The sequence below is a fragment of the Hirundo rustica genome, chromosome 7 (genome assembly GCF_015227805.2).
Source record: "Hirundo rustica isolate bHirRus1 chromosome 7, bHirRus1.pri.v3, whole genome shotgun sequence".
Classification (NCBI taxonomy): Eukaryota; Metazoa; Chordata; class Aves; order Passeriformes; family Hirundinidae; genus Hirundo; species Hirundo rustica.
In genome coordinates, this window is record NC_053456.1 from 24,216,679 (window position 1) to 24,228,748 (window position 12,070).

General features: G+C 35.8%; 1 protein-coding gene across 8 annotated transcripts in view; it reads right to left on the reverse strand.

Annotated features, from left to right (window-relative positions):
- Window positions 1–12,070, reverse strand: part of PDE1A (phosphodiesterase 1A) — a 201,923-nt gene that overhangs the window by 117,253 nt on the left and 72,600 nt on the right. The window lies entirely within an intron of this gene.

A 12,070-nucleotide genomic window follows, 5' to 3' on the forward strand; every position in this document is an offset into this window, starting at 1 on the left:
GTATCTCAGGGTAAAAATCCAGAAAGTCACAAGAAAAAAAATTCTCCAAATTCTCATTGAAAGCTATACCAAATAAGTTTTCACTGAATTCCCAAACTTTTTATCTAGCAGTTTTATTGGTCCTGAAAGAAGAAAATATCTTAAAAGTAAATTTTTCTTGGCCAACTCCAATCTGCATTGCTATTCATTGTACTTCCATTCGAACATGGCTTGAAAAAAGTACTATTAATATGAAATGGTAATAGAACTTTATTTTAATTGCATTGGTTTTCATCTTGCAAAGAGCCTTTTTTGACCTTTTTTTTCATTCAACGCAGCAACTGCCCACTGACTTCTTTATAATATTCAGAATTCATTTCTACATGTTAAATAAGCGTCACACAAGCCCTTTGACAGAGGGCATTACAGAAAGATGTGGTAGATTAACTAGACTCGGGCCTGAAGCCTGAGTCCAACTGGAAAAATAACACATAAATTTCACCACACTCAGCAGATTGCAGAATTGGAGCATATTGGAATAATAGTCCTCCTATCTATAGGCTATACTGAACCTGTTACACAGAATGGGCTGAAGAAGTACACTGGAATCATAATGAGGAAGGGTAATTATAGTGAGCTTTTCCTTGAAAGTATTATCATAATTTTAAAAAGTCCTCTTTAGACAAGCTTCACCATATTTCTTACTTCAAGCTAATCTTCTTAGGATTAATTAGATTGGTAAAAACCTATTTAAATGATGCTCTGGAGATGTCTTATTTAATTTTCCAAAGCTGCATGAAACTCAAGTAGAAAACATCTAAATTATTTTTTCTCGATTTATTTTCCAGTTATTGCTTGCTCATCACGGCCAATGACCACTGCTCTACATGATGCAAGTTACTGTATTTCATGTCCCGTGCATATATTAATGTGAACAAAGACTTTTTAGACCAAAACCTTGCAATTCTTTACCACTCACAGAACCTGAGTTTTGCAAACTTCACTATCTATAGCAATAGTTAAGTAACTTGATATTTAATACTCTGTCTCAGGGCAAAAGACTACACATGAGGTAGAAGCCAAAAAAATTCTGTTCTGCTTGTTTTAATGCCACATATTTCTTATTGATCCATAGCTCTTTGCCAGAAGTCTAGAAATGCAATTATTTCTCCTACTTTGATATCAAAACTGGGGGCAATTAAGATGGTAAAATTAAGAACCAGGAATCTGTATGTGTCAGACACTTGATGCTTTCTACTTTCTGGCTAAAATATCTTCCAGCTATGAAGACACAAGTAAGCATTGCTGGTTGGGGTTAAGACCTCTTCTTCTTCTGTAGAAAGACACAGAGGTGGGAGAATCAACAGAAAGGGGAGACAAAGAAATTATGAAGGTGTGATCAACCACATACGTGAAAAAGAAATTATATTTATAAAAAGGGTGGGCTATCAGTGAGAAAAATAAAATAACTGGCAAAATGTACTGTAGAGTAGTAATTCTGTCAAAGTAGAAAGATAATTTATCTAAGCAGTCTGCTGTTTCAAAGCCAGCACTATTCAATATTTTCTTCAATTGTTTGGATGGAGGAAGGAGATATTCTTATTCCAAAATGACATTAAGCCAGCAATCTTTTCTGAATGTCCTTGGCAAGAGGCAGAAATTTTCAGAGGAAAAAAAAAAAAAAAAAAAAAAAAAGGGGATATAAAAAAATACCAAGTTCCACATACACATGGGAATAATCTGCAGGACAAGGGGCCATTTCTTCAGAAAATGCATGGGAAGCAGCAGTGAATCACACACTAAACAATCATAGTCTCAGGCAAAAACAAGCATGATTCTAGGAGGTTTAAGAAGGAGGATTGTCCAGGAGAGTAACCTCCCACTCTCTGTGTTCCTAAGGCTCACCTGAAGCATTGTTTCTTGCTTTGAGAAAACAAGATTCAGCAGATACATACGAGACCAAACCTTGACAAAACAGAAATTTAGAAAACATCTCAAGAGTAAAGACAGAAGGTCACACAATGTAGCCTAAGGAAAAGGAAAACCTAATTAAAATATTCCAGAACATAAATATAGCTGTGTAATTTATAGAAACAGATTATTTTCCTTACCCCTGTGGTCAAGAAATAACAAAATAGCTCATGGCGCTGTAAACTGTGATAAAAAAGTTTCAATGGTGAAAAAAATAGTTTCTAAAGGGAAGTAATACACATTTTGCTAAGGGAATCTAGTCTTGGAAACGCAAATAGCTTTCTAAGCATAGATTGTTAAAAGGAGATATAAGCACATGTCCAAAGTTATTAGCCTTGCTGGGGATGAAAATATAGATTAAATAATCTCTAAATACATAATCCAATCTCATAGTTCTAAAATTCTTTGGTAAACAACTGCTATTACCAGCTTCTAACTGAACCTGCTAGTTTGCTTCAAATTTTAGTGTGCATTAAACCATTTCTCTGTCAGCTGTAGAACTTGGGCTTTTCAATCTTTCACCGGTTTGCCATTTAATCCAAATATTGAACTTTGGCCCCTAATTCTGGCAACAAAGAGTGACAACTAAAGCTTTAATGCATTAAACACCATTTCTGTTTTGCTTCCATAAGTGTGGGGTTAGGGGCTTTCCCAAGCAAGCAACAAGAGAACAAGTGGAGAGGTGAGTTTTATGCATTCCTTTTCTTGTACTAATGAAGCAGTTCAAAATAAAGACAGCATATTTCTACATGCTTCTCTTCTTATAGGTTTGAAACAAAAATCTAAAGCAGAACTTATGAAAAAGTAAGATAGCATTCTTTTCATAAGATTCCTTGCACCAGTTTACTGTTTAAGAAACTTGTCATGTAATTAAATGACTAGGCTTGAAGAGAAAACTTTTTGTAGTAGCAAGTCAATTTATCTTGTTCTACCAGATTTTTATTCAAGTATCTCTATCCTTGCTAGAATAAATTCACTCAATAAAGGCTGTGTATACACTAAGGATTCAAACTTGGTGCAAAAGAAACCAGAGGGGATTGTGTGAAATCTATCTATACCATCACTATCACTTCAGCAAGGGGGTCTTTCGAGGCTCTTGACAAGACAGAATAGCTTCTAGAGCCTTCCATTCTGTTATAATGAGAGGGATAAGCCTCTCAGCACGCCCTTTACCAGCTTCCAATCTCCATGCAGGGTCTCCAAATCTGCCTATAGCAAGCTAATAAAGTTGTCCAGGTGTCTGATGCCCCTAGAAACAGGTTAAATGCTAAAGGAGATGCTGTGATTGCCTGCCATGCAAAAGGTAATTTTATCACAAGCATGTCATGTTTGATATACAGCATTACCTACTAGAACTGTGTTTGTGTAATGGTTTAAGAGCTGAATTATGGTTACCCACACTTTTTGTATTCCTTGGCACAATTCATCCTGTCAAGGATCAGGCTGAGTGGTTTTTCACCCAACTGTTATACCAGGTTTGCATTCAGCTTACTGCACTCTGAGCAGAGTAGGACAGTCTCAATTGGTTTCTTCATGCTGACGTCAGCAAAACCCACTCTAAAATTTCACCTAATGACTTCTCCAAGCTTGAGAAACCAAACAGAACTGAGGAGAATTGTGACTCATTCAGAATGCAGATAGAGTTTGCAAATGTCACAGGATCTACTGCAGTATGTGTGCTAAAGCTCTGTGAAAAGAGTTGTGCAGGTCTTTACATTCTGCTTTCCCTTTCTACCTTTCCCCTAAGTAAAATAAATTGTAAATGAAATTCTAAAATAAAATAGTTTTATTCTCTCTTACTTTCCCTGTTTACATGTGCACACAAACTGAGCAGAGACTTACGTCAACGCCGTCATGCAGGAGATTAATTTCCCTGCTAAGACTTTCCTGCTCAGACTGGAACACAGGAACTTGGCCTAAGAAGCTTCCCAGTGCTTTATTTGTGCTTTTATATTTTAATACATCATAAAAGTCCTAGTAAAACTCAAGCAAATAAGCAGAAATTAAAAAAAAAAAAAAAAAAAGAAGCCTTATGGGAACATTAATTTTCCTAATTAATAGAACCCTTCTGAAGAATGCAACCAGTATGACAGCTGTATTTTATTGGATTCTACCTATTAGGATTTCATGCTTTGCATCTTCATTTAAGGGAAAGAGGGGAATAAGAAGAAAAGCAAGGGAGGGGAAACAAAAAGAAAGAAATTCCTTTGGGATATATGATGCTAAACTAGCACTGAGATACACAAGTCAAAACATGGCATTCTTTGGTTTTGTGCCAGTGCAATATTATTATTGGCCACAGTTGATGGAATTTCAGTCTGTATCAGAAAACACAGTAATTGATGTGCCATGTGTTTTCTAAATGTATACATTTAATGGCAACTATACACTGATAATTGAGCAACAACTGACTAAGCATACTGTTGCTCTTTAGGGTGGAAGAGAGGAATAAAATTGCCAGAATCTACTACAGATGGGCTGCATAAAATCAAGCAAAAGATAATTGCTAAACACTTTAAAGGTAATGTTTACAGTAGATGCCAGGATAACTGCTACAATACTTAAAAACTGAAAAAAAAAATTAAAAATCCAAAATTGTTCAGAAAGGAAAACATGACTGACTGTGCCATATATGCTCAGCATGGCGACTGGACAACATCAAAATCATGACCAAAAGAATTTCTGCTGAACGGCAGTTCCTCATGGAAAATATATGAGCACCTAATGGTCCAGAGGATCTTCTAAAAGGAAGAAGAAGGTATATAATAGACTGCATCAATTTTCTCTATATACAGCAGTTCTCACCTGAATGTCTGGAATAAAGAAGCAAGAATCTATCATTAGCAAGGCAAGAATCTATCATCTTCACTACACAGTTTTTTCTTTGCAAGTCACATTCAAATCTGTGTAGGTGGCAGAGTTTGAAAACCTAATTTTTTTTATTTTAGGTTTTGAAAATATTTTGCTCTTTCATCAAGGTCTCCAAGATCACATACACCATTGCCTTCTGAAACTTACTTCATTAAAATTGGTTAAAATACCCTGACCCATACACAGCTATTGAGATTTTCTGGTTTCCATCATTAGATTACTGGCATCCAATTTGACACAGAAATTATTTAGAAGTATAAACCCATGCACTTTCCTAGGGGATTAGCAGTGTCTGGGACTTGTTGCAGTATCTTTTCTATCAGCTAATTGTTCTTTGCTCACATTGCTGTTGGGTAGGTACAAAAAAATAGATGACATGGTAAAGGCTCTACTGTTGATTACAAGTCATCTTAAAAAACTGTTTCTTTGAAATACCAACACTAATAACAGATCTTTGCTTCCTGATTGTGAAAAATTGTTTTTAAATAACAGCTTCCCCATAGATATCTTGAAATCTGACATTCATATTTTTAAGTCCTACAAATAGTGATAATTTAAATTCTGAGTTCAGCTCTATCCTCAGATATCTAACATGACCATAGACAAAAAATGCCTCATACATGACACAAAAATCTATTAATCTAAGACAATAACATCTTGATCATTCTTATCTTTCTATTGCAAATTCACAAAATTTAATGCATACAGTAATGACTCAATTTTTTTTTCCTTCCTATCTAAATCCTATTATGGCTTTTGCGATACACAGTACTATCTTCCTAACGTAAAATGACACGCAGAATTTTTTATTCTCCTTTTACTATATCACCTACTTTCTTTTCCTCCTTATCCCAGCACACCATCCCCCAGCACCGCAAACACTTCTTCCCAAGTCTATTCACTGTGATGACATTCTTCCAAACATGCCAAGAATATGTGTACTCATGACAGAAGATTAGCAGGAAGTTTATCTTTTCAAGCAAAACTTTACAGAGACTTAGAAGAAAACTCCCTCTGTTATTTGGCAACAGAAATTCCAGAGAGGAAAAGCAACAAGCAAAAGAGAAATGTAGAATTATATATCTCAAATAGTTTTCTCTCTCCCCACCCCATAAATTTAATTCTTAGGATGACCAAATTATGTAAAACAAGGCTCTCCTGCTAATTGTAGTCAAAGTATGAGAAAACTCTGAAACTATTTCAAATTAACAGGTAATAATCCTCAAGAAGGGTTCCCTAGTGTGCCCATATTCAGGACTCCTTAGGATAAATTTTGACAGTAAATCTACAGTGAATTTGGCAGTATATCACTTATTTAGTCAACAAATTTTAAAAATAAAAATGGTGCTTAAAAGTAGTTCAGCACTCACACTTTTTATCAAGGGTCAAAAGTTAGTCAGAAATATAAAACAAGAAAACCTGACTAGAGAATGTGAAACACACCAAACATTACAGTTTATAAACAAGGAATGACTCACGATTTCCTACTGTCTGCCTAGATTTTTTTTTTCTTCACTTTCCCCTCCTTCATGGAAATACCTCTTTTTTATTCATAAATTTAAAATCCCATTTCAGAACAATTAATTTAAAAACTTTTCTAGAGCTACAAGCTAAACCAAAAACTGAATACACATTCATTTTATACCATAATCTGTCTGAACTCGTGACTGAGGCAGACTAATTTTGCTAGTTAAACTCTCCAAGATCTTTGAATGTGGGTACAATGTAGTTGGCTTCATTACCCACACAATTATTTTCTACATGAATTTAGCATACAGCTATGCCCCAGCCCCAGAGAACGAGCTGGTTTGATTGTCTGCTAAAAAGACAAGGTACTCACCAGGACATTGTTAACTCCTTATGTATCATCTGTGTCTACCTTGACCAAATAATGAGTTACTATTTTTCATACTAAATGTTAAAATTGAACTAAGAGCAACAAAATACATAATTTTTAATATAATCTGTGCACTGGTATCTTTTGTAGAATTATTAAACTTTTTGTGAGTTATTCCTGAATGGTTAGTTAAACCACAATATTCAGTAAGAAAAAGGTTTTCCACTGTCTAATCACTTCTTGGCAACAGCTGAAAAATAATTTTAATAAGATGTAGATTTAAAATTACTGTATAATATTTTACATTATTTGAACTGAAGACTGGATGTATTTTTCTGTCCTTCCAAAAGGTGTCAATTTTGTAACTCAAAAGTTACAAGTCCAAGGTAGCTTTCATTCAGTTTTAACTCCCCTTTTTGCTGTGCATCTGTGGAAGAAGACTTCAGAAGACTGTGGGGTTTTTTTGGGTTTTTTTTTTAGTTTCCATTTACCTAAGTGGTCCATATAAAATCAGTGTTTCCCTTGTTTTCAATAGAGTTCCTTCAGTGTGTGTTCTTCCAAGTTTTGACCAGTGGACTTGAGAAGTCTACTAAGCAAGTCTTATCCTAGAGATTTTGAAAAACAGACCATCTTACATTCATACTGCAGGGAAGCAGTTGTAACATCAGTCCCACTGATGTCAGTAGCATTCACTGTGACTAACATCTGTGCATTCCATCTAAAATTGAAAATTTTAAAAATAAAACTGAACAAAGTCCTAAGATGCTCTGGGACAAATATCTCAGAATGATATGGCTAAAATACTGTATTTGCGCTTCACAATTTTCATTTGCAAATAAAGGACGCTTAGCATTTCAGGTTGACATAGTAAATGCTAAAAAGGACACAAAACCTTTCAAGAACAGCACTGTGATGGATGTGTGGAGCTTAAAATGGGATACATAAACAGTGTTTTGCAACCAAGACAAATAATACAAACCAAGAAAAAAACCAGCATTTGGAAGGAGATGTATGAAGTGCACAAGCCAGATCGCTGTGTCAGTTTCCACAAGCGCTAGCAGAGATTGTATCTCCCAGCACGATATTTTACTTGTTTTCATAACAGCAGGACACTTCACTATTGTTCTAGTTCATGATTACCTCTCAGATCCTTCCCCGTGGTATTGCAATGCAGCTAGTTTAACCCCATGGTATGTTTGTACAGCTGATTACTACCACATTAATACAGTAAAGGTCTGACAATTTTGCATTTTAGGACAATTTTGAATTCCAATTTGTCTCGCACAGTATTAACAGGTCTTGCTATAAGTTAATATTATTCCAAATTAAAGAACAAAAATGGACCCATGCCAGAGGTCTTCAGAACCACGGAAACACCCTTCTATTCTGACAAAAATACCTTTGATAATTCCTTGCCAAATATATTTTATAGCCAGTGTATGATTCTTAGAAAGTGGCTCTGAGCCATAAAAGCTGGGGAAAATTGAGAAACATATGGACACGTTTCTCAAAGAATGGGAGAACAAAAGAGGTGACGAAGCAAGTCACTGTATTCATTCACAGTGATTACAGCTGTGTAAAAACTATGTTTGAAAGGCAAAGCCACTACACAGCAAACAGGTCACCCTTGCACTCTAATTTCAACCAACTAATATCAAGATCATGCCTTCAAATTTCCAGGAAAAAATCCTTTTATTGGCAACTATTTGAAGGAATGATCCCTCCTTGGACTCTATCTAAAGTGACATTGACAACTAGAATTTAAATATAAATTGGGTATTTCCCCAACTATGGAGCCACCTTGGTAATTTACATGCATCATGAGTAAATCATCCTCGTGGTTTTTCTTACATTAATATAAAGTTGTGACATTGAAGTGACATTGGAATGCATACAAGGCAGCTTCAATTTTAACTTACAGAAATTTAGCTTGTTATTGCTCATACTATAAAAAGCCTTGCACACTTTCACCATATTGATGGTGGAAGCTGATCACTTCAGAGAGTCCTTTGTTATGTGATGTGAGTGGCATTTAAAGCAGATTAATAGCAAAAATAACCTGATTATTTTTCCTTTTTATACAAATGTAAACAGCATGGACTGACAGGTAAGACTGGGTTAGGATCTAAGAGCCCTGAGCTTTCCATAAGTCCATGGACTGATCTTGGACAGGTCACTTGCAACTCAGACTGCCTAAGCTCAGCACTGAGACCTAGTGAAAATTCTTCCCTTCAAAAGCTGTTTCACTTTATGGCCTAAAAGTCTTTGCAAGAACTAGGTCTTCCTTCTACCTTTGTTTCTTTTCCTGTATGAAGCAAACTTTCATTTCAGTGACTCAGTAGCAACAGCTTCTTCTAAAACCCCTTTCCTGTGCAGTCATACCTAGTAGTATCTTTTTCTGTCCCTGTTATATAGCAGGTACCCTAGTTTCAGACAGATCTTGTTAATTTGTGGATATGGAACGCAGTATTTCTTACTAGCACTTGCCATACATTCAAGCATTTCCTTCGGTACAAGGTTTAAGGGACTGCTTTAAAGAGACAAAAAGTAAATATCTACTTTTTCCTCAAGATTTCTGCCTTGTTAAAAACTCATATTTAGTGTTTGGAATACTGCAGTGATTTCCTGCTGGTACTTTGATCCAAGAATATCGTGAGCTGTGCAGGTGGTTTCTATCACACTGTCATTCATATTTTTGACAGATTTTGAGTCTGCATAATATTCCCTGATAAACTTCTTAATGTTATCTGTGCCAAGAAAGGAACACTTACGTTCTGCCAGCTTGCTGACAAACCCTATTGACAATATCAGTGACTTGCTCTGTCAGGAATGCAAATAAACCTTCAAATCACAATGAGAAATACTAAAGAACCTTGAAAAAGGCCACTTGACTGGTCTGACTGACTAAACTATAGGGATACATATAATTTGTTGCATGTACATAAAATTAGTTTTAACTAAAAATTATCTTCAGTCCAATCGGAAACCTACTCACACTTTCTCAGCAGCACAATGCAATCTTTCAAGTTAAGCAACGTTATAATGCAAGAATGCACCAATGCATAACTCCCCCAAAGTTGCAAACACAAAACTAAAGCAGAGTATCCTGCTTCAGCTTCTTAAAGGACTCTTCACTGGAATCTGACTGAGGGAAGAGTAAGGAGAAAAAGTACTGGGATTTCCCAAGTCAACTTTATAAAGGTTTCCTGAAGGAGTCAAAGATAACTAATCCAGACTCTAAAGCATATGTTGAAACACAGGAGGTGTTTGGCACCCTTCCCAGCTACCCAATTACTCTAATGTAAATCTAGAAATGAAATCTACTTCCATCTCCAGTGTTTTTTGATACCATGAAATTTTAAAAGGTAAATCCAAGATTCTAAATAGAACATCCACAATACACAAAACATCCATTTATCCTCCTGATGTAAAAGTATTGAAACGTCTACACTTTGACACAGTTCTGGAGAGACAATATATTCACTCATTCTAAAGCTGAAACCCAGTTTGAAATTCTATTTTGTCCTAACATAACTAATCAGCAGCTGGGCAAAGTGATGGCAGGAATTTAGATAGTATGAGTTGTGGCCATTCCACATTCTCACTTCTGGAGATTTTTAGGACTTTTCCCTCCCTTACTACTACCACTGAAGTAATTTCCTCCTCCTTTCTTCTGCTCTTAATATTTCTTTTGTTAGGCACCCTTGGATGTCTCCATTTTTAGTAGCATTCCAGGATGAGATATGTCTTAGGAAGGCTTTGATTCTCACATTCAACAACACAAGGTCACAGGAGAGACCCTCAGCTGGAGTTGAATGCCACAGAATCAGGAGAACAAAGGCAGCTCTTTGCACCAATCCCCTAGTTATGAGCAGAGCTTAGGTGACATGCAAAAAATAAATGCTGAAACACTAAATAAGAGCATTTATTTGTTAGGTAAAGACTTTTCACTAACACAGCAATCATTCATAGCGACTTGGAAAAAATTTTCATGTACGGTAAAACTTTTAAACAATGTATTTTAAACACTTGTTTGCTGTAATACTACCCAAATTCACCAGTGGTAGATAAAGACCATCTGTGTAGCTGCTATACAAACAGAACAAAAAAGCTCATTGCTACCCCAAAGATCTCACAACATATGTTATGTGAGAAACGAGTACACTGATATGTTACCAAGTCTGATTTTTGTTTTAGACTTTAGGCAGTGACTGGTGAGAATGCATCCCACATCCCAGTTTACTTATAGGCAGAATCAATTATGCTTTGAGTCATTTTTATGAGGTTCAAAATACAGAGAAATTACAACTATGCCTTATCAAAATAAGATTCGTTGGTTATAGGTAATGGCCTGGGAGTGTCTCTAGGAGTGAAGTTACAAGTGATTTGCTTAAACCATGTAAAAAAGTTCATGAACTAAGTACTAAACACAATTAATGTATCTCCAGTGTCCCAGTCTAGACAATGAATAAATGCTCAGATAAGAGGTGGAACTGGTTTCAAATTTGAGCAGTCAACTTCCAACAATGACAAACAACAGCTAAATCAGTTGAAATACTTTCCTTTGTATAGATACCAGTGTAAACTCAGCATATTCCATCCAGCAATGGGACACATTTCTTGCAGGCCATCTAAATGAAGGCAGTTCTGAGAGTCCCAGAAATCAGAATCATTTCCTGTTTAAAGCACACACCTGTCATGCTCTATTTTATTTTTTTTTTAGTTGATTCAGTTGAAAGAATAACTTCCAGAACTTAAAGTAACATTTAGCACATCTTTCAAGGGTGCAAGTAGATAGAGAGTGGTGACTGCAGTGATAATTACACTTGCCAGGAAGTGATGAATCATTTCATACAATTTTGCTGGTCTTATTTTAAAACTAAGAACTTGGCACTTTTCCTTTTTTTATTTTGGCACGTGCCCAAAAAGCTGCAGCACTTTTTTCCAGACCAAGGGTTAAAACAGACACACAGAAAGATGAGACTCTTCTTAAACTGCCAGACTGTCAAACTTTCCACAGTGGTGTGGGGAGAAAACTTGAAATAAAACACTAGAAAAAAACCTGCTGAACAAGAACTGTGAGAAGTTTAAAGCTATGAGTTATGATGAAAAATCTGCAGAAACCCAGATACATGTAAATGGACTCAATAAGAAGACACACAACGGCTAAAAAGACAAGAGGCTGCATTTGTTTCTTGTGACAAATGGATACTACAGTGAAATAATTAGTGTTATGTTCATTATCCAAGCAAAATCTTGTAATGGTGGTATTTATTAGCATCACATATTAAGGCAAGACTATCAAAAGTCTCATTTCGAGCCTCATTACAGTGCCTCAAAAGTTCAGGTCTAGGCACCTAAACAACCTGATTACTTCCTACAAGTTCAACCTTCATTTCTCTATTTTGTCTG